The sequence below is a fragment of the Vanacampus margaritifer genome, chromosome 6, assembly GCF_051991255.1.
Source record: "Vanacampus margaritifer isolate UIUO_Vmar chromosome 6, RoL_Vmar_1.0, whole genome shotgun sequence".
NCBI classification, from domain to species: Eukaryota; Metazoa; Chordata; class Actinopteri; order Syngnathiformes; family Syngnathidae; genus Vanacampus; species Vanacampus margaritifer.
In genome coordinates, this window is record NC_135437.1 from 9,270,416 (window position 1) to 9,294,857 (window position 24,442).

Here is a 24,442-nt window from a genome sequence, read left to right on the forward strand (position 1 = left end):
ATTGAACGTCCGCCTGAGCAGAAGTGCTCGGTTGTGCTCCGCGTTTTCCGGCGTTAGCATCGCTAACCGGTGAGGCTTTATGACGTGATCATAGCCGCCGCGTCAACGCTTCCAACTTCGGCGTCAACCTCGGAGTCACCATCTTCATCATCGTCGTCATCAATGTGCTCTTTAGCATTGGTCCATGCTTTTCGTCTTTGAAAAAAATGCTCAAGCGTGAGCTGCTTGCAACCGGTCGCCATTATGGCTTCCTCAGCCATTGTCCCCTCAACACTCTAGCTCCGCCTCACGTCTTCTACTGACGCCTACCCGATCTTGTTCAAAGAGAGTCATTGCTGCCATCTAGGTGCCAAAAATAGGCATTATACTAACTAGATCTGCTTGATACTTTCAGCACAGCTGGCCAAGGCTTTCCTCCACCCGTTTCCCCCCAAAAAAAAAAAACTTGGTGAACGTCTTTTAACGTCTTTGGCGCTCCTCCGTAGGATTTTACTAAACGTTATTTAACATTTTTGGCAGTCAAAGAGTTAAACTTGAGTTGGTTTAACAATTCTCTTTTTCGAGTGTATACCCGACAAAATCCGACAATCTTTACAGTATTTACATGCAATCCACATATATACATGCCAAAACATAGTTGTTGTAAAATTTACAGTATTTGACATGCTAATTATACAGCAAATTACTGTGCTTTGTTTTTACCCATAATGCTCTTTGTTTTACCCATAATGCACGTCGGTATACAGGTAAATATTGTAAAATTAAAAAAACAAGACAATGCTGCCATTTTTTTTTTTTTTACTGTAGATTTAACAGAAATTTGTTACAGTGTGCTTTTGGCAATTTTGTGGTTGTAACTTAGCAGGATGAGTTTGTAGAAGGCCAATTTCTGTTCAAGCATGATTGTGCACCAGCACATAAAAGGTTGAATGAGTTTTGTGTGGATGAACGCCAGAGCACTGACCTGAACCCCACCCGTCACACTTGGGATCAACTATAGAACAGAGATTGTGAGCCAAGCCCATTCATCCAACATCAGTGACATCTGACCTCACAAATGTTCTTTTGGATGACCAAACAAAACATGCTCCAAAATGTTGTTGAAAATCTTTCCAGATGAGTACAAGCTGTTTAGCAGCAACGTATATATTTTCCTGCATTTGTACATCATCTGTTTTTGTCTGTTTCCCCCTTACCGCACATCTAAAATGTGTTATTTGCCACAGAACAATGGGAGAATCATGTTACCCCCATCTGATTTCATCGATTGTTGTACTGGTTTGGTCGGTTTTTGCAGATGTCCACTGGGTCATGAGCAAGAGATCCAAGTCTGTCACATCGACTCCACTCCTTGTGAGTCAGCGTACAACAGGCAGCGATCCACTCAGACACAAGAAAATGTCATCAAATTGCTGCCGTAACAGACAATGTCTTCTATTTTTAAACACTGAGTCACATACTGTGGAAGCTCACGTCATCACCCAATAATAGTACACTAAACCATTTACCAAAAGAAGCTTTTAATAATATATGGTGACACTATGATAAATTTGTGGTTTTAAAATGTGGCAAAAACTTTCCATTTGACAGAAGAGGCTGTCAAGACTGTCAGTCGAAGGGAAACAGACAAGATGCAAAGCGTCTCCATGCTCTAATGAACAGGAACTTATTAGCGGCAGTATGTCTATTACTGTCCCACTTGCCGACTGTCTTTCATTAGCTGCTCATCTCATGCCTGTTGGTGTCATCTTTCATCCTTCACATTTTGATTAGCATTTGATCCGCAGGGAAAGTAGGAAAACTATTTTTTTATTAGTGTCAATTACTGTTACAAGTGATCATTTCACAAACTAACTAGATTTTTTTCTCTCCCTGTCAAACAACAGTGACTACATAATTATACTGGTGAGACATGCAACTGGAAAAGCATGAATTATTCACAAACATGATTTTGTATTGTTCTGCGTTGAACTGGCGGCATTCAGTTAGAATTCAAATCTTTGTTGTTGCACATTTTTGTAACTTCATTTGCCACTTCCTGTCCTTGTGTCAATATTTGCAAGATGTAAACATTACTTCCTCTCATTTTCCACCCCCTTCCTGGTGCTGGAAAGATCTTTGATGAGGTAGAATGTAGATTACCCATATCCACCCATAGGTGACACTATTGCCTCACACACAGACGGAATCTCTGACATATACTGGATTATAATAACGAAGGCCGTCTCAGTAATGACAGTGGATGCTGTTAAAACTCATTTCAACACATTTTCAGGCAGTACTATGCAGACAGATTTATTTGCATGACTTGAGAAGCAAGTGGCAAAGGTGAAATGAAGTTTTAAAGTTGTTTTGTTGTGTGTGCTTTTTGCTAAGAACCTAAAAACATGTTTCAGCCTCATTCAATTTAAAATTACAACATGTAAAATAGAACAAATCTGCCAAACACATTCACTGTTGCTCAACAATTTTGGGTATAAAGTGCACTATGCGTAGTGCCCCCACCAATAGTGCATTTAGAGGAACTGAATACTAATGTTGATGGGCTGTGTGTGTAACTTACAAATGAGTAAACTGTCTACAATCCAAACTCTAAGTTAACAAAGCTCACACTGTATGTTCATGTCTGTGCAGTTTTACTTCATTCCTGCAGGTGGCGGTAATAGAACGTTTCTAACTGTCACCAAATGCCAACATGTAAATATTGTCTGTATGTTGAAATATCAGTTCTGTGTGGAAGCTGCTAAATAATGATAACAAAGTAGAATGCTTCGCTCATCATTTGTTTGGGGGAAAAAGTAAATAGTAGTGTAAAAACATGCCAATTCAAACAGATCAGATTGCAAATGTGCTTCATCTTTATCAAACTTAAATCTTTGACATGCCAGATACAAATTCTTCAGGTCATTGTACAAACAGCCAGGTGCAGGTATTCAGTACCCCTGCACAGTACTACAAGCAACGGAAATCTATCATCCATTATTTAAATATGAGTGGTCTAAAATCTTCAAACTAATGTTTTGCAGTTTATGCCAATTTTCGCAAACTGCCCACCAGAAAGTGAGTGAATGAGTGAGTGACAGATTTTTTTAGCCTGTCTCTGAACATTTTTTTTCTGTAATGTCTCTAATTTCCATCTTCTGACAATTTTTTTGTTTTTACAACCATAGCTCGTTCTACGGTTTCCATGCTAGTTTCACCACTAACTAGGCCATACATGTAGTCTGTACAGGCCAAATCCATATCTGAAAACTCACAGTTGGGCAGCAAAACAATGAAAAGGCCCAAAATAAGAGTGCAAAACAACAACCCTACAAACAATTTTAGGTTCCCAAAACGGTCTTGAAACGTTTGCCAGGAACGTTAGTAATGTTTTCTGAACGTTATGTTTGGCTGCAATTTGGGCACTCCATGGTTGCAATGGAAAGTTTTTTTTACTTCTCTGAATGTTACGTGTTGGTTACATATTGGTTTTCACTAACTTTCTTTTACTGTTCTCTAAGTGTTACTTCTCGGTTAGGTTACGCACGTTAACACCAGTGGTGTGCAATACTACAATAATAATAATATTAATAATGGATCAGACTTATATAGGGCTTTTTGGACACACAAAGACGCTTCACAGAGGATACATTAGTTGTAGGCTCACACATTCACACTTTGGTGGCGATAAACTACTTAAGTAGCCACAGCACGGCCCTTCTGACCGCCACCATTCACACACCAATGTGAATAGCACTGGAGGCAGTGCGTGTGAAGTGTCTTGCCCAAGGACACAATGACACATGACTCGGGGAGAGCGGGGATCGAACAGCCAACCTTCCTTTTACTGGACGACCGGCGCTTGCTACTGAGCCACGGCCAGTAGCAAGTAAATACAGGGCCAGCATCGCCGATACCGATATTGATACTTTTTGAAAATGATGGTATATGATATACATTTTTTTAAATTAAGGTAGCTGTATCATCTAATTGCTTATGCAGAATAAATTTTCAACCTTCAAGTGTTTTTGTGTTGTTTCCTTTTCAAACAAAGGACAAAATTAGGACAAAGTTTAATGATAAATAGAAAATACAGTACTTTATCAATGTTTTTTTTCCCCCCAGAAAAAATTCAACCATATATATATATATATATATATATATATATATATATATTTATTTATTTATTTTTTTACTTTCTTGAACAAAGTGCACAAAGTGATCATAGGAAAATAAATTTAAACAAATACTTTATCATATACTGTTCAGAAACTACAAATACATAACTAAAATTCTGCCTTTGTCACTCCTTTTTGAACCTAAATAAACAAGATGTTAAAGATTACCATGCAACAACAAAAAGAGCCAAACTGAAACTAAACTACTAGATCGATATTATAGTGTCAGTATTGATCCGATATCGATAATTACTTGGTATCGTTAATATGGATATCTGGATCGATCCGCCCAGCACTACTTAATACATGACAAGGAACAGACCAAGCATGGACCACACCAAGGGACGTCATCATAATTACAGACCAATAACCAAAATGAGAGACAGCTGGGGACTCAAGGGAAAGCAAGGGACTGATTGGCCGACATGGGAGGGCAAAACAGAGAAGACCACAGGTGAAACTAACAAGACATGGCCGAATAATCCTAATTGTGAAAAGCCGCTCTGATATAAAATAAAAAAAAACCTGAAATTTAAGATTAGAAAGCTTTCTTTTATAAACTGATAAGCATTGGAGTCGAGTCCTGTGATGCTTTTACCAGAGAGAATGAAATGTTACATCTCGAATATTGAGGAAAATTGAATCCAGGTGAGTGTTTTTTATTGAATTGTGCAAATATAGCTTTCCTATTTCAATGTATTGCTCAATGTTTAAGCTGTAAAACCAGCCAAGACATGATGCTTGTGACTACTGTAATTGTTATTGGATGTTATTGAAATGCTACTGTTAGCAGTAGAGGTAAAAGGGAAACGAGTGTATTTACACATGTACTCCTAGCAGGTGCATTAGCACGCAAGCTAAGCTAACAGGCTAGACTAGACTCTATGTGAGTTAGATATACAAATTACTTTTTATTCGCTGGTCAATCGAAGCTCTGCTGTCTTGTATGTTTTTTCACATTGACTAATGGCGCTGCACGTTTTGTGCAGGCTGTTTTTTTTTTGAGTGATAGAATCGTCTAAGGATTGACCTGTGCCATCTATGGACCGGATGCCACGTGGGACTTTGACGAGGGACATTAAGATTTCCATGGTCGCTTACTTCCCAAGAGGGTGGTAGGACAAATCAAAAGGATTCTTATTTTTTTCCATTGGACACATTATTTGTTTCCTTGAGATCTCAGTTTTTTTTTGTGGGTCAGGCCTGATACCAAATTGATAAATGAACTTACTCGATACACGGACTGATACTAAACAGATACCAAACCAATATCCGTTTAGATACTGGAAGAACTGAACATTCGCAACACGAACAGGGGCTTTGAGAGTATTTTCAAATAGATTAGACAGAGAAAAAAAAATAACAAAAAAGGGAAAGAACATAAAGTAACCCAGATTATATTGAATTGAACTTGACCATTTTTGTTGTTGTTAATAATTTGGTTTGAGAAAATCCTGTTAAAGGACTTTTTTTTTCCCCCGCGTTTTTTTTGTTTGCCTCAATACATATTATACATTTCCAACTTTTCACTTGTCAGTGTGTCTTATTTACGTTGGAGGTTTCCTTTTACTCTAAGCAGCGTTGCTGTCGCCAATCTCCTTGTAACCTAAGATAAATGAACCCTCAATTGAATAGATTTGAATAGTTGATGCATCTGCGAGACATTGACTGATCTACTTTTCTATTCCTTTTCTGATTACTTGTTAGCAGAAGGGTGACACATCAGAGTAGCTACACATACATAAAATGGTTTGTGAAACTTGACAACATGTTGTAAAGAAAAAATTCCTCTTTAAAACATTTTTTTTAAAGGTGATTTTGAGGGTTTTTGTCCCCCCCCAAGACTACAATAAATAAGAAAAAAAAAAGTTGGCTATACTGCTTTAGACTAGAACTAGCCTTGTGCATCAGTTTAAGCATGGCTCATTTAATGGTAATAATTAAATACATCCCATAATCATGTTACGTGCTAGCTCTTGCATACATCATTGAAATAGGGCCCATAGGATTATTATTTTCTTCTGTGCACGTTGGCAGCAAGGCCATTTAAAGTGAAACTGAAAGCTTTCTGAAAAACAACTTTGACAGTCTAAATGTGGCGCTCCACACCACCCACAGAGCGACCAAATGAGGGTAAAGAAGGAGGATACGAGCGACTGCATTGAAAGAAAAAAACGTGTGAGGGGAGCAGAGCAATAATTAGCATTCTGGAGGCTGTACGTGGAACTAATTATGTGTGAGCATTGTGAGAGAGTGGCTGTCCAATGTAGAGGGATCACTGCAACTTAATGAACTTGTCAAAAGCTTTTGTTTGTTCTGAAGGAAAGAGAAAATTCTTGATGATTACCGGCTACCCTGGTCAAGTTGAAGTCTTTTTTTTAACACTAAAAATGAATAGACTATCTTTTAAACTAAGCAAGTCAGCAGGATTAAATGAATCTATGAATGCCCATTTTTTATGTAGGCCTTTTATCATAAATTCTCCCCAAGATTTGCTATAAGGGTTGTTATTCAATTTAAACATTGGAGTGGAGGCAACTCACCGGTTTCTGTATATTTGTTCGAGAGACATGGGCATCATTTCTCAAAATTTGTTTTTGCGTGTTTCAAAGTTACATGCATTATGCATAAATCTGTGCATCTATAAAAACAAGGAGGTTCTCTGCACATATAGAGCACTTTTTTCCCCCCGCTTTTGGAATACTACCTTTATATATTAACACACTGAATAAAAATCATAGGACTGGTTCAAATTTAATCTCTATTATGTCTTGTGTTTTCTGGGTGCAACATTGCATTAAGAATATCAGGTTTAGCCATTTTTTTCTTGGCTGTCATTTAAATTACACTTGATCTTGAAACTGAAACTTAATTGCTTATTATTATTATTATTATTATTTTTATTTATTTTTTATTTATTTTTTTTATCAAAGAGGCCTATGTGCATTATCATTTCGGCTGCTATGTTGGCCGTAACATATGAGACATCATTTTAAAATCATTATTTTTACCAGAGAAAATGAAACCATTTTAAATTTCCAAAGGCATCCAGCTATAATAGAGGCTTGTATTGAGAAATACCTCCAACCACAATGACCATCATAATCACAACAGTAATAAAATTCTCAAGACGGTGGCAAAAAAAGAAAGATTAATGATGTGGAAGAACTGTGAATGAAAGGATGTGTTCTTCCACATCATGGCCCTCTCGCTCACCCCCTTTCACTCTCTTGTCCTTTTTGAACAGCTGAAAAGTCTGAGATACATTATTGGAGCTAATCAGACTCGAATGAGGAAAGCGCTGAGGTGAGACAGCAAAAATTACCTCCCTCCACAGCCTGCCTCGACGGTGCCCATCTTCACTGGGCCTCTGTTCACACATTCTCTGATTGAGGAGGAATAATGGCGGAGGGAGTGCTACAGAGGTGAAGCTGTGACTCTCCACCCTTAAGTGATGAATTGATTTTCTAATCCAATGAAGAGACAATGAAAATAAATGAAGGTGACAATAGAGGGTGATTAAGGCTTAATATAATTTTTCTTTGGTGTGGTCCAGATGGTGGTAATTTTCGTGGCTAAGCCTTTTTAACAACGTATCAATAAAACAGCTGATTTTTTTTTGTTTAAGACACTTGATGGCAAAATATATTTTCACATATCATGAAAATGTGTAACTTACATTCAATCTTCCTAAAAACAAACTTATTTTGGAGTTTCATGAAAGAAAATCTTTTTGATTCAATACAATTTAATCTCCCTTGATGTGTACTAGATTGTGAGTATCCATAGTTGTTTGTTCATGTGTGCCCTGCGAATGGCTGACAAGCAATTTAAGGTGTACATCTTTCATCCCAAAACAGCTGGGATAGGCTCCAGATCACCACAGATTGTTGCATCATCACTCTTCTTTCTCACCCAGCTTGCTCTTGTTCCTTCTGGAATTACAGCACATGCAAATTTTACACGACCAGCTGGGATAACCGCAGGATGTGAAGGCCTCCAACTTACGCTCTCTCTCTTTGGCCTGTGGGCAGGTGGGGACGTGCACACAGGCACACAACCTGGTAAAAGTGCGGCGGAGTGGAGGTTGAAGGTGGATCTAGGGAGGCACAAATTCCCATGATGGGAGATCAGCAGCACCACTTTGCGGCCACACATAGAGGTCTCTAGCCGGAAAAAACTGTGCTGGTCATCGAGCTGAAGGTGCCCCGGGAAGAGGGGTTGGAGGATGCTCACGAGAGGAAGCGAGCAAAGTATACAGACTTGATGGCAGAGTGTAGGGGAAGTGGACTGATTGCAAAGCGCTACCCTGTGGAAGCGGGAGGCTTTGTGGGAGTGTCAACATCTCTCCTCAAAGTTCTTGGACTAAATAATGGCTAGGGCTGCCTCAGAGGAAGTAGAGAAGGCACACCAACAGGAGATGTCCCGGGATAAGGGGCAAAATGTTAACGAATTATGGTCCTCAGCTGATGACCCTGTCGTTAACCCACCCTTGATGTGCAGTCAGCCTAGGCCTGACTTGGGGAAGTGGACCCCCTTCCATGTATAGCCTGCTTTTTGGTATGCAGTCAGGTCCAGGCCTGACACCCCACAATATTCACTCTGATAATAAAGGATACCATCAATTATTATACACTGGTACTGGGGGAAAAATATTTTTAATGTTGATTTTGCGATTTTAAACCGTATATGAGGTGTATTATTCACTGAACACAAATTGCCTGCTGTGTCTAAGTCTTATGTTTTGTTCTCTTATAAGTTGTCAATAAGCTCTCTGATAATTGTAACCCATTTCAAAAGTAGGATAGCGTGGTGTAAATTACACAACTCACCAGGCCCTGCACTGGGCCAGGTTTTATATAGAGACTTTTTTTTTCAGTCTGATTGAAATGATTCTGACTGAAGATCGCTGGTCACCTGTTAACGTGGGATGTGATTTGTCGATGTACAGCGGTGTGACACGTAGATCAATGTAAACACCACGTGATTTATTTGGTAAGGCTGGGTATTGATTCTAATTTCCCCAATCAATTCGATTTCAAGAATTCACTTTGATTTAAATTTTTCAATCCAATTCGATTCACTTCAATTTAATCCGATATTTATTCATTATGGAACATACATTCTTCAATATCAAGGACATGATAAAAAAAACTCCACAAACATTAACTTCCAGTATATATAACGTTGTGTTCAGCTTGTTTAGCAATTAAATCTGTCCACCACTCTGCCCTCCACTGACAGCATAAATCATGTTGCATTTAGTGAAAACCCCTAAGGAGGAGATTAATATCTTTGTAACATCACTTGATGACTTTTAGCAACTTTGTGGCCAGCCAAAATGACTATTCTGAGTCGGCGAGACTTAATGTGATTGTTGATGAAGGGAAGATGTCAGGTGACGTTTTGGTGCTGACAGAGTTTGTTGAAGAGTTCAGATAAATAAGGAAACACCCACAGATTGCATGTCATGTTAATCAATATTTAGTTTTGATTGACTACAAAGCGCTAACTAGACACTCAACAATCACCCGGAAAAATGTGCACCAGTATACTAACACCTCTGCAGCATCTGTCACCTTTGAGCACGATCACAGATTCACCATTGTTTACCTCACAGTGACAGTCGCTCAGCTTGTTCTCATTGTCCCCGATGGCAGACCACTTCTCCCCCTGTCCCCTCACATTACCACTTTAGACATGGCGCTCCCACCCTTAGGACAGACAAGAGGGCTTAAAAGGTTCATTAAGATTTATTTTTGTTCACTTTGTGGCCAGTGTTATGGTGCCACCACAGTTGGACTGACCCTGCAGTTCAAACACTAACAGCCCATAAACAGACAGGGCCTGCAGATGACAGCCTACCGCTGTCTAGACTTTGTCATCTTTAACATCAATACCTTTAAATACTATAGGTGTCTAGGGTGTCATCCTCTCTGCGGGTTGCCGTATCGGGAGGTGTAGAAAGTCATGCTATAAATCAGAATGCAAGTGGCAAAGCCTTGGTCGTGGTTAAAGCCTCAACAGACAAAGTAAAAAGATTTGTGAGTGATGTTCTATTGTTTCACATTATTGTGGGATTATCCCCCAGATATTTTTACAACCGAATGGTTGTTGAATTTTCCTGGTGAGTATTTACTCTAACATTCCCAAAATATGTTATGTTTCATCACTTTCATCCTTTTTTCCAGTCCCAATTTCCTTTTTTTTTCCCACCACACAATCATCCGCAATGCATCTTGAGCCTGCTTTCAGGCCTCCAAGCCAACATCCTTACAGATTGAGCTAGTGCAGGGAAAGATACTTTTGTTATAGCAGCTTGGCCAGTCATAATGCTTGTTTTGGCAGAATGATTTACAAAGATGACTAGCTAAGAATCATCTGCCAACACACAGCATCTTATCCAGCTGCTTGCTTCTATACATATGTTGACTTATTTTGTTCACAAAGTCGTAACCTTCATATTCAGATAGCAATGAACATGAAATGAAAGAACAAGTTGCTACCCACCCACTCACTGGTTTTGGTAAACAAATGTTGCAAAAACGGTAGTTGTGGGGACGTAACAAGCTTTGAGTTATTGTATGTCAAGGAATGAATAATATCAGTTATGTTTGCCTCTCAAATCTCCTTTCTCTGCAATAGCGAGAGGTTAAGGGTGATAGGATAATTTATTACACTGTATATACGCTTTTTTTTCAGCTACTGTGCTCTGGCATTTAGTTAACTGCCGTAGGAATAGCTGCATTTGTGGCTCTTCCACCAGCCGTATCTGCGTAATGACCATTCTCCAGTAAAGGGTCCCTGAGAGAGTCATTTTCCAAGGCTCCAATCATCGATGACAGGAAGGGGGGGATGGATATAAGATGACAGGCACTGTGCTTTCTGATGTCCCCCTTATATCCTGAGGGACAAAACTTTGAATGCCATGTCCACAACCAGTCCACACATCAACAATATAATCAGGCTTTTTCAACGTCAACGTCATTAGGATTATGTTTTCCTTTCTGAGAAGACACATATTTACTCTCCTATGTGCTCCAAGAAGAATAGGCTACCAGTTGTGCTCACGAGCACATCCAGTTCAGTGGGTCATAGAGAGGACACCTTCTTAAATGCAATGTTCACATTCAATGATGTTTGTAATATAATGCTACTATTGAGAAAGGGCTAAAGTCACAAGGTGCAAGCACATGTCAGGCTTAGTTTTGCCTCAATACTTACCACCATTTTTTAATCAAACAAGACCCGAAATACACATAGTGTCCGATGAATAGCAATAGAAAGAGCAATGCAATACTCACATTTACAAGGATAATTATGCTCAGTTTTATTGTCTCTCAGTGGGCATGGCTAATTAATAATCAAATCACAATTTGCGGACTCCGATCAAATGGTGTGATGTCACCGGAACCAGTGTTAAAAAAAAAAATTAAAAAAAAGGTAACTCTTTAGCGTATGTGCACTACTGCCAGCTATGAACTTGTGCAAGTTGACGCAATAGAATTTGTATGGAGTCCATACTGTTGACAGGCATAGCCTGAGACAGCTACAGTATATGTGATGTGCACTACCCGGAAGAGCGGGAGGAGAGAACAAAATAAGCAGGAGAGCAAAGGCACTTGGCACTTATTCTTTTTCAGCGTGGGCCTTCTTTTTGCAAATAATATTTTCATATTTTATTTACATGTAGGAAATGTTTAAATTGTAATGCTTTCACTAATTGTGGCGGCCGTGGCTCAGGGTGTAGAGACGGTCGTTCACTAACCAGAAGGTCGGCTGTTTGATCTCCGCTCTCCCCAAGTCATGTGTCGTTGTGTCCTTGGGCAAGATAATTCACACACATTGCCTCCAGTGCTACTCACACTGGTGTGTAGAAGGTGTGAATGTTTGGTGGTGGACGGAGGGGCCGTGGGTGCACACGGGCAGTTACGCTTCCGTCAGCCTGCCCCAGGGCAGCTGTGGCTACTTAAGTAGCTTACCGCCACCACCGTGTGAATGTGTTAGTGCATGAATAATTTATCCATTCCATTGTAAAGTATCTTTGAGTGTCTAGAAAAGCGTTACATAAATCTGAATTATTATTATTATTATTATTATTTTACTTGATGCTTTAAAAGGACATGTTTAACCACAACATATAGGGTTACTATAAAATTTAAATACTATGATGCCACACATAAACCTAAATGTTTAAAAAACGCTATTGGACACTAAAATGGACACTTACATCCCAAAATTTTAACTATTTGATATTTTATCAAAATAAAGTAAAAATGATTGGCCGGTTTTAGAAAGGAATGATGCAACATTACATGTCCATGGGGATTTGTATAATTGTTAATCTATTGCCACTGCTCAAGACATGTAATGGAGGGTAGCTACTAGCTAATGTTACCCTTCATCATCTCAAAGTTCCCTTTATCAACGTAATGTAACAACCTGCACTAATGTTTAGACTTTTCCGCTCACTCGGATATCAAAACCCTGGATCTGTGGCTGCTGCCTCAACTGTTCAGCTGTTCAACCTGCTGTTGCATAAGTATTGCTGTCACAGGTGTAGGGGCTACAGATTTCCCTCCAGAGAACATATCCGAGATTTTTGCACATTTTGCAGCATCTAAAATGAGATTCTTGACCCCCTCCCAACAACTTTGCAACACACATTAATTGCTCTCTAATCAAGCAGCCAGAGTGGCACCCACATATGTGGACCTTCTTTGTTGGTTATGAGTAGACACAATTGCACCACATCATGACAACCACAGTTTAGTTTACAATGCATTTTTAAATCATGGGAAATTAATTATAGCCTTGCTCTTTTTTCAAATCTCCAGCTACAATCTATGTTCATCATGCTATTGGTATACTGTATCTGTGCTGATGCATTCTGTTTGCCATGCAGCATATTCTGCTGATGAAAGCACGTTGCATATGATTGTAAATCCATCTGAGACATGAAAGGACCAGTAGACTTGAATGTACAGCTGTAGATGTTTGTGAATGACTTAGCTAAAATATTTTTGCTCTGGCTGGTGAGAATTTTGTGCGGCCTCTTCTGAAACGTGGCCATGCTCATGTTTTCTTTTTACAGCTGGCTTGGTTGCTCTGATTTAGGAGCCAGGATTTGCCAAGCTAAGCCGGCTGACTTTAAACTTTATCAAAGTGGGGCTGCATTTAAATGGCATTATCAGCGGCCAGGTACTTTGTCATCTATTCTGTAAACTTTGGGTGGCAGAGCTGCACATTTCGATTCTCTCCTCCTTTTCCAGTCTGTGTTAAATGAGTGTAGAAGTTTCATTGCTGTGTGGTAATTTGTATCCATTTCATTGGCATGAGGCACAATTGCTAAAACATGTCAGGAACAATTACGAGAGGAGCCCATCTCTTGGCTCATCATGTGACCTTGGAGAGGATATAGGAAACAAAGGCATTTTGGAACATTGAAATTTATTTGTTTCGATCTTGTGGGAATTGCTGAAAGGAGATACCGATTTTCCACGCTTTATCACAGTTCCTAGGTGTCGTAATAGCATTTATGTGGTATGCTTTCATCAAAACAACCCAAGGACCAAGAATTACAGAACACTTTAAACCTACTATTTTGTGCCACACATGCGCGCCATTCTCACGGAAGGCAATAACTGACTAGGACCTGCGAGGACCCCTGAGCTGCCTACGCCCGCCTGCTTGGATTTCCAATTGTCTCCTGACTAAAAGTGTTTATATCTATATAAGTCCAACATAAATTCACCAATATGTAATAATTACAACAAAAAATATTCATATACAATATGAAGTAGGCGGGGTTTTACAATTAGTCAAAAATTACTGTTAGAAAAAAATACTGCTTATCTCACACAGGTTTATTTATTTATTTTTTTTATTTTATTTTTTTTTTTTTCTGGGAGATCTCAGTATTGATCATTTGAAATGTCATCATCATTGTTCTCCCTTTTTTTTTTTTTTTTGTATGTGTGTTTGTGCGTGCGTGTGTGTGCGTGCGTGCGTGCGTGCGTGAGAAAAAAAATAAATAAATAAATAAGAATTCCCATACCGTTCACCTAAACCGAATACTTCAAAATCCAGCCAGAGTCGTGGGGCCGCCAGGAGACCTGAAGGGGGACCAAAGAAAAGAAAGAAAAGCGAAGCCCAGCACCGACCAGACACCACCCACCGGGCCACTAACCTTCACCAACCCCAGAGACATCCAAACTCCAACAAATCAGGGAAACCTCAAGGGCCCAAAGGAGAAACTGAGGAAAGGTAGAAAGGACAGACGAAGCAGAGTGCACACGGACAGGCGACCGCAGCACTGCTCCATACCGCGGCCGCCCCAACCGATGCCCCCCCCCCCCCCCCCCCCCAGTTGTGTGGTGCATTAAAATTTGGAGGGGAGCTGCAGGGCGGAGACGGTGTCTCCACCCCACCCCACTCCCCCCCAAAGTGTGTTAATTGCCCTAAAATGTATTGTGCATAACTAGTGCAGTGAGTTAAGAGGAGCGACCAGCTGGGCCCCCCCCCAACCGGGCGGGGGGGGGAGGCGCACCCGCCCACCAAAACCCCCACCCACCCCACCGGGACACAGGTTTATTTTCTAATCTACTTAAGAACTTAAAAAGGCAAAATTCGAACTACTGTGATAAGAAATAGGAACAAGTAAGAATATAAAAGGAAAACATAAACAAATATAAGAAAAATCAGCTAAAGAGGAACAATCTTATAACAATGTGATGGAATTTTTTTAATCAGGCAAACATGGGACCGATAAAGTTAACTTGACCGCTCAACTCAATAGGGCTTGTCACAATGATGCAGCAAAGTGAGCTCAAAAGTCCACACATGACGTTTTGTCTACTAGTTTGAAGAATGATGCAACCAAACCGATAGAGAGTTCCTTCATTGTGCACTGAGATCCAAAACACACTGCAACATCCACAATGGCGTTCACCAGTGGAAAGAAGTGAATGGGTTTTAGACTGGACTAGTCGATCTCCCTATAGCGCATGCATTTCACCTAATGAAGAAGAACAAGTGAAAAATTGCTATGGAATTGGACTGTGAGCAGCTGTAAGATAAACAGTACACATGATTCATATTTAATAGTGTCTGGGCCACATTATTAGATTTCACACCAATTTTAAAAACATGAATTTTTAAAATCACAGCAGTGCAGACACTATTAGAGGCCAAGATTGTCCGTGAGCACATTTTTACTTTGTCAAGCTACAATTAGGTGGTCGTTCATTTACCCATAATGTTTATATTCATTTGTTATTGTTTTATTCCTAACCACAGTTGGATTCCAAATTATGATTAGTAAGTAGACAGATCTAGGCAAAGAAAGGTATACAGCAAGCTGTGCGGAATATTCATTTTACTGTATGGCTTTGAAAAAGTATTAAGATATGACTTCACTTTATGAAGACATTCAAACACACTAATAAGTAATACGTGTTATAGAATGACTCAGAATGACTGTTCCAGTTGTGTGTACATAGATCCTGAAACCCAAAACAGAGTCTAACACAAAAATAAATTCAATTTTAACAAAGCTTTTATTTGAAAGGAGCACAACAACATGAGCAAAATTCAATAAAACAAAATAAAAAACTACTTCAACAAAAGGCTGACGTGAGTAACAAAAGCAAGACAATGCAAGGTGGACAGGCATAACAGGATGGGAGCTCGATGCTAAAACAAAACAGAAAAAAATTATACAAAAAATAAATGTCATGGAAGCACAGTAAAAATGCTAACAAAGGAACTCAGCCATAAAGAAAGACAGAGAAACAACACAACAACACTGAATGAGAGAGAAACTAAACCAGGCAGATTTATGCTGCATTCGAGGATGGTCGGATATATTCGAGTTGGTTTTTCTGAGTTCCGAACTGCGGCGAAAGCAAACAACCAAAATGGCGGAAAGTGATAAATTGTTTTTTATTTTGGCCCTCAAAACTCATTTTGACCTCCAACAAACTGGCCTTCTCACAATTTATTCATTCATTGATTGTTTTTATCTTTTTTTTTTTATAAGCATTCTATACAGTTCAGGAGTTCAACCGTATAATTTCATGCAGATGCAGGGAGATAGCGGCATACTGTCAAGTATGTTGTGTTACGTCAAGTTATGTCGAATATTTATGTATGAAGAAAGTTATCTAGTTTTATACTCGAGTAAATTGTGTTTTACCATTCACGGTCTGTGTTTCCAAAGGGGTCGCCATTGTAGAGTGACTTCACTTGTAGTCCGTCGGTGAAGTCGGGGTACTTTTTTCTCTTCTGATTTGAAATGCAGCAACTCCTGAAAAGGACAAGAAAGTATGAACATATTACCGTGATACTAAATTAAATTGCGTTGGCTTTCGGTCTACTTGAGATACGATTTCAAGGTTTTGTCTTCCTGCAGCGCACCGTCTTATTAAATGGGCTCTCACGCTGTGTTAGTTAACGTTGTATGGTAAATTTTGCCCACTGGCAGCCATTGCAGCCTGGTCATCCTGTAAGGTGGAGTCCCCCTTCTCAAAGTTTATTTTTCCCCATATGAGGTTTTTGAGTGTTTATTAATTGTGTGCATGTAAGGCGTTGTAAGACAGAACTACTGTAAACATGGGTGCATGTCTTCAGTGAATTCATCAATCCCCTTTCTTATAGTGGACAAGAAATTATGAATCTATTTTCTGTCCCTCCCAAAATCAGTAGAGGGTGGGCTTTCTGAATTAGAATGGGGCCATTATAATTACCCAGTTCAAAAGCAAAGAAATATGGGACACTTTTTACAAATCACACCAAGCATATTGGAATTAGATCTTAGCTTGTGCACAATTATTACCTTGGACTATGTAAACATGGATTGCTTTCAAACATAAAAAAAGAAGGTCTGAGGTGATTCATATAGATTTCTTACCTTATTTCTTTCCATTCTGGACAGAGTCTCTCGAGTTGATGTAACTGAATTGTTCACGGCATTTTTTTTCGCAGCTGCATGAACTGATGATACAACAACAGACAGCAGCACTTGCCTTATATGATTGCTACTGTCTTATATGATTGCTGCCCAGATGGTTCTATCAGACATACTCCATCCAGGGGCTTTGCCCTGCAGAAATCAAATAAGCTTTGTGTGCTTGGTTGCATCTCCACAGATAAGGAGACTGAATAGAGGCAGAAATATGAAACAGATAGAGCAGGTGTAAGCTAAAATTGTCCCCCAGAGGAACATCTCCTGCAGGACACTACACGCAGAGGCATCCGTGCACACCAGCATTTCAACTCAACATCTGAGTGTTCAAAAATACTGTTCGTCGCATCATGAAATGGATACAAATTATTACTGAACATTAGATCATAAAAGATGCCAGGCATTATCTTACCGTTTTTCTCAATCCCTTTCAGGCTGCTCTTTTATCACCATTTGCGCTATAGCTGGTGCATTTCTCAAAACATTTAGCAGAGGTGGTAATTAGTCATACAGTATATGAGTAAGTCACAAGTACTGTAAGTCTTAAGTCTGAACCTTTTAAGGTTTAAGCATATAAATAAATATAAAAAATATTACGTATTTAGAAAGATGCTGAACATATTTTGTTGTTTTTATCCAACGTTTGCCTAGGCGCCGTGTACAGAACTACGGTTGTATCCAATCAAGTGATTGCAAATCAGGCATGATCCCGATTGTTGGCTGATCAGTATTGGCTAAAAAAGATTGGCTTCTAATGTTTTTTTTTCTACCAATTTTAAAGGGCGCAGAATGACAAAATAACCCTGAGGTGCAAAGATATTGGCTAAAGAGACAGCAGTACCTTAGTTTTATATTACACAATATAACGCCTAAGAATTGTGTGGTGGCATTAAAAAAAGACAAGAGGAACAATAATACACATCGGCACTATTGATGATTCCCTAAAAAGGCTTGTTTATTTAAGATGCAACTTTGTAAGCCCTGTTGTTCAAATATGAACATCCAAAAGGAGACCACTCGTTACCTTTTGTTATGACGTGAGTTGATTGACAATTAAAAAGAGTTGAGCCATTATGTGATCTCTTGCGATGCACCTTGGGGAAAAACAAAATTCTTGCATATCTTATCCATCACCAACATTCCTCTGCATCTATTCCCAGGCAACCTGCATTCATTGCATGCAGCAGGCACATCTCCTGGGAAGGCTTGTTATCAAACACATCCCATGACCATGCTGAGAAGAACTCCTCAATGTGGAAAGGGGAGTAATAGAGTATGCAGTTAGGAAATGCATTGTCTTATAGGACTGGGTGGAAAAACATAAGGCAGGAGAGGTAGAAGGCAACATCATCTAAAATGATGACTCAAGAACCATGACAGACAGATGTTAACACTTTCTTCTTCAAATTAGGGTGGTGTTCAATCAATTAAAAAAAATAAATAAATAAATAAAACAAAAAAAGTTTATGTATTAATTTGAAAAACGTCTCGGAGATGCGTGAAACATTTTCACACATTTAAAGGAAAAGGCGTCTTAGCTATGAATGTGATGACAAAGATCAAGTGGATCTGAGTGTTAATAAAGTTTTAATAACTGAGCCAAAGCGACTGAGGAAGAAGTGTACAAGGGCCACATATTTTGAATAGTGATGCACCGAATATTCGGCCACCAAATTTTTTGAGACAAAATAAAATTAAAGCCAGAAGAATATGGCCAAAATAGGATGTTGTAGTGATGAAAGCAAAAAACCGCTGCAAGCAAGCGTGGGCACATTCCAATTTGTATTGTGTTTTGTTAAAATGCCAGTGCTAAATAAAATTTAGAATAATATTATAATTTTAATTAATTATAATATATGCAATGATAGTAAAAATTGGCATGATTTTTTTTCGGCCAAGCATTTTTCATTTTCGGTTTTGGCCGCAAAAATTCATTTCGCTACATCCCTAATTTTGAATGGCAGTAACAAAGAGGTCTACAGAAAGCCTTCCAACAAGCATGTTCTCATTGACACTGAACACCAACTAGAACTCAAACAACGGCTTCATCAAAATCCTTGAGGATGGAGCAGATAATAACCCAACCAGACGCCAAGCACCAAGCAGACGCCCATAAGAAGAGCTTTGATGATCTATAGATACCCAAACTGTGTCTTTGTCAAGTCCACCAGAAAACAGAAACAGGCGGTGGGATGTGGTGATCCTCTACGAGTCTACGTGGTTGGTTTGTCAAGAAAACTCAGAAGGATTTTCTTAAGAATCCAATAAAAGAAGAAGAATTTATCTCAAACCGAATAACACCGTCAGACAAAAGCTGGTTCAACCCAAGTGCAGAATCCTGAAAATCAAACTCAGCAATGATGTTAATACAGTACAGTGCAGTGAGGAGTGCAATAACCATCACATTGAAGTTACTGCACAGCTTTTGCTCAAGCGCATGGCACACCACCAGCGAGGGGCCTCTTCAGGTCAAGATTTTACAGTTTAAGGGACATTCCTTTGAAGACATGGTCCAAATTCTGGACAGGGAAGGTCATTGGTTTGAAAAAGGTGTGAAAAGGGCCATATAAATCAAACCAGAGAAGACGTCTCTAAACAAAGGAGATTTGAGGCATCAGCTATCATCTGCCTATAATAATCTCCTGTTGTCCCTCCTCCCATCAATTGTCTGTCAATTCCACAGAAAAAGCGGCCTAGCAAGCTATTTTGCCACAACACATTCACGTGAATGACTAATTGCTACCCATCATTTCAAAAACCATGTCGAACAACAGCAGCAACACCCTATTGTTGACCACCACAAAAAGAAACAGCCACTAAGGCATAAATTAGATCTAAAATTTAAAGCTGAAGAAAACTTTGGGATTAAAGGTGAAACAGTAAACAAGACAAATCAAACAAATCAGTAAACAAGAACAAAGAAGAAGTTCAGTTGCCTCAACTCAACCTTTGCCTATCAGCAGTAACCAAGCATTTTATACTGTACTGTACAGGCATATAACTACAGATATTTTGTTTCTGACCTTCATTGTGACATTGCACTTGCAAGTGAGCGGAATGTCATCAGGTGAACAGTTAATGTAAAGTCTGAATCCATCCATCCAAGACAGACAAAACATTCATAGGATCCAGCCATTATATAACACATTTGGTCTTTATTCTCCTGTGCCTCAATGTGGAATCTGTTTATAATAGTTAAACTGCTGATTGGGAATGTTAACTGTATTTATAATACTATTTTATTACTGATGCAGAAGAACAATTTGTAAATGGAACATTTAAACTGTTGGTTTCTATTGTTACTATTGTGTTAACCTTGTTATATTGTTTCTGTGGTATCCTAGACAAGCCTCTCTCTAACATTGCCCAGTTGAAAATACATATCAGCTATTAAATGTGTGCGCCAATGAATTATTAAACTTGTACGCTCGTATAACGGTGGATCAGCTGGTGAAACATGTTAGGCACAATTGATGGTGGTAGTAATGGACTTAGAATGACAAACTTTGAAGATGGTTATTTAAAAGGGGTCACATAAGTCTAAAATGATTTATTACCTTCCATTGTGGCACTGGGGAGCATGTGATGTGATGAATTTCATTCTCTTTTGAAGGCCTATTGTCTTCGATTACAGACATTTTTGCAAGGGTCACGGGGTAGAGCTCAAGTGCTGTCAAGTTCGTTTTTGCTTCACACATCACAGGCATTATGTGTCTGCGTTTTTAGATGGTGGATTTAATACATCAGACAAAAGGGCTGCGAAGGAAATTTGATTGACCTTTTGTGCTACGGCAATAATATGATTAATAAACTTAACATCAGCATAGAGATAAAATTCTCTATTGAGATCCTGTTCTGCCTTCACGTGATATGGGTTGCTTTCACATTGGATGGATGGATGTTAGATAGATAGATAGATAGATAGATAGATAGATAGATAGATAGAGAATTAGGAGCCAAACACAGACAAGACACGGGAGTTTTCATATAAAAAAATACGAAATAACGACAGCAAGAACAATATTCATGGAAGGAAACCTCGACAAGCTGAGAGAATCCTCGGCTAAGGAATCTCGACGTCCTGACAGTTTCATTCAGTAATTCTTGCCAGAGCAATTACTATATGACAGAATAAAGGCCTAGATGATAAAAAAAAGACTGACAAAACAAACTAAAAGCTTCACAATAGTAACAATATAATTATATAATAGAATATAATTACTAATATAGACACATTGTAAATTTATAGCAACTGACCATATAATTACATTATCATAAGGGACATAGTAACTGCATAAGACCTTAGTTTGTCTAGTCTTATGTGTAGTGTAGTTCTACAAGACCCTGTATATGTCGTTGCAATACCTTTGATTACGTCCATAAATACCATATCTATAAATACCACCATATCTGTTCTTATCCATGCCACCAGGACTCAACGTTTTCCTCTCAAAATATGTTTAACTGACTTCACCGAGTTGAATAAGAAGGCAAAAGTAGATATGCTGTGGAAACCTAGCCAAAATTGGATCATCATTCAGAGTTAGACAGAATATGACGTGCTTCACCGGTATTGCCGTTTCAACAATTATGGCTGTGGGTGGTGGAATTTGGCACCCAAAGGTGGCCAATAAGTGTGTTTTGCATGAAGACCAACTGTGCATGTCACTCTTTTAACAAATGTCGGTTAGCGATGGTCTGTGCTCCCACATTGGAAGTATGTCACCGTTTGAGACGCCAGAGATAAACAAAGAATTCTTACTCATCAATATATGTATGCTATTTATCCTGATCATCGAAAAACATGTGACGTTTTATTACAATATTTAATTTTAAAAATTTTTATCCAATTCATTGTGATTCAACTGAGCAGGAGGGCGGCGCCGTAGCGTGTTCTATTGAAGCCACTTTGGATAGATATTTGAGGCAAGGCTATTACTCATGCAGAGGATGACTTTGCCTGCTTTTTCACAGTCTTTATGACCTTCACAAAGAGATAGGCGGAACTGGTGTGAAAACAACTTCCGTTTCCCCCGACAGTAGAAATGTATTTTCCTTTTAGGAATGCTGCTTTTTATCACCTTGTTCTTGCTTATGCGCAAAAGCAACACAACATGGCCATCACTTTCTTAGCACTCTCACTTTGTTTTGTCCCACTTCACTGCATGTATGATTCGTTACCCTCTGTCATCCCCCCACCAACATTCTCTTTCTCCACCTGGCGTCCTCCGATGAGCACCTGCCCTTGACTGGTGAAGTTGCCACTCTGAATTAATTTTATCGTATGACACAAATATACTCCTCCGCTTTCCAAATCACTAACATAACACATCTGTAAGGCAACAATGCACCATTAGCGGTCTCCAGTCAACATGTGCACTTTGACAAGGACTTCTCAGGAATTCCACAGGGAGTTGAGCAGTCAGCGTTTTGATGTGTGTTACTTTCTTTTATTCCCTTGGAATCCCATGAGAAAAAGAGAGTTCACTCAATCAGCATGCAGAGGACTGGTCATACCTCATTAATCAACTAGGAAGCCCTGTTTTTCTGCTTTCTGCCATACTCCTATATCCTTTGAAACAACCTCACAAACTCTTGTCAACACTTATGATAGACACATACTTTTGTACAGGTTTGTATAGTGGCAGTCCTATCTTGAATGGCATCATTGCGTAAACTACTTTTCAGCACCCTGCTACTACCAACAACAACATAGTAATGATAATTCTGCGTGTTTTACTTACCCATTGGTTTTCATTTTCTTATGCTGTGGTTTTGTTATAGTGTGGGTGTACTGTTACTATTGCATGTGTAAGTGGACACAAGTTAGGAAGTCAAACTGCATTCGAAATATATAAGAGAGTCAGGAAGTGTCATGTTTGTGTTCTGTTTTTCCTTGTGTGTCTCCCTTGGTCTTGTTAAGTGTAATCCCGCCCTTCCTCGTGTCAACCAATCAGTGCCCTCAACCACTTGTGTCTTGCCCCAGGTGTGTCTTGTTGTGTCATTAGCGTGTGTGTATTTAGTCTCCTGTCTCCCCTCTGTCTGTGTCGGTTCATTGTCATTTCCCTCCCGTCATGCTACCAGTGTTTGCCTTGTTGTCCTCCCCACGTTTTGTTTTCTCTTGCCATTTGGAATTCGCTTTTGTTTTGTAGTAATTAAAGTCCTTTTTTTTACATCACCTTTGCCACCTTGCCCTGCTTCCCTGCGACTGGGTCCTCCACCAAACTTTGCCTTCTTGACAGGAAGTAGCATCCAAGCTCCAAGTTGCTTTATTGAGCAGAACTGTCATAACCAGTATGAACCAGAGTAAAACTAAAGAAAGCAAATACAGTATGAATCAGTAAATAACTGCTAACTATTGTATAAGCGTCGTATATGAAAATATATTACAGCATGGTAACTATAAACATCTTATATTCGAATGCAGCATAAACCTTTTGAAAATTCCGTATGAACATAAAACACTTACAGGACGCACTAAAATGGCGGAAAAACTAGCCAAAACATGTCATTTTCACCCAGAGTGGGAGGAAGGTATTTTTTTTTTGTTTATTATAATTCAAAACCCGTCTGTTTAATCTGCAACAGGGAACAGCGGCGTTGGCAAAGAAAATAAATGTGGAGCGGCACTTTAAAACTCGACACGGGAGCTACAAGAAGGACATACCGGCAAAAAACGCATTACGCGCTGCAAAAGTGCGGGATTTGAAAGCACAGCTTGCAGCACAACAAGCAATTTTCATCAAACCGAAGGCCAAGGCTAAAGCTGAAACTATTGCTTCATATGGTGTAAGTTACGTGTTCTTGCTAAACATAAGAAGCCATTCAGGGACAGGGATATTGTAAAGGAAACCATTCTCGAAACAGCGGATAGCCTTTTTAATATTTTTTTTTCCTGCAACACCACTACAAGACGATGTGAAGAAATGGCCGTGGATGAACAGGAGCAACTGAGGAAGGAACTTGACAAATCGACTGATATGGCGGATGTGGCACAATGATGTGTTTTCATCAGGATGCTTTTCAAAGACATGAGCATCAAGAAAGAGTTTGCCATTAAAAAGACACACCAGAGGTGAAGATATTTTTAATGCTTTCATGGGATTTGTTGGTGAGGCAAAACTGCCTCTCTTCAATGCCTCAATGACTGACGACCACCTTGTTGCCAACCAGCACCTCTACTTCTGTTTAGGAGAAGCTAGCTGCCTTCTCCCAATGTCCGGTCTTCCACTAAGGTAGGGAAGTGATTTCCTTTTTTAAAACGCAGCGTTACACTTGTCTTGTATCATTCCCATCACACACAGAGACTACCCCACCT

The 24,442-nt window shown here is 39.3% G+C and overlaps 1 long non-coding RNA gene across 1 annotated transcript; it reads right to left on the reverse strand.

Moving 5' to 3' along the window:
* Nucleotides 1–15,731: 15,731 nt before the first annotated feature.
* Nucleotides 15,732–22,997, reverse strand: LOC144054129 (uncharacterized). Its single transcript, XR_013294608.1, has 3 exons — nucleotides 22,869–22,997; nucleotides 16,357–16,467; nucleotides 15,732–15,854 (listed from the first exon to the last, which is right to left on the reverse strand). It is a non-coding gene; the product is annotated as an uncharacterized LOC144054129 (long non-coding RNA).
* Between the last annotated feature and the right edge of the window lie 1,445 nt (nucleotides 22,998–24,442).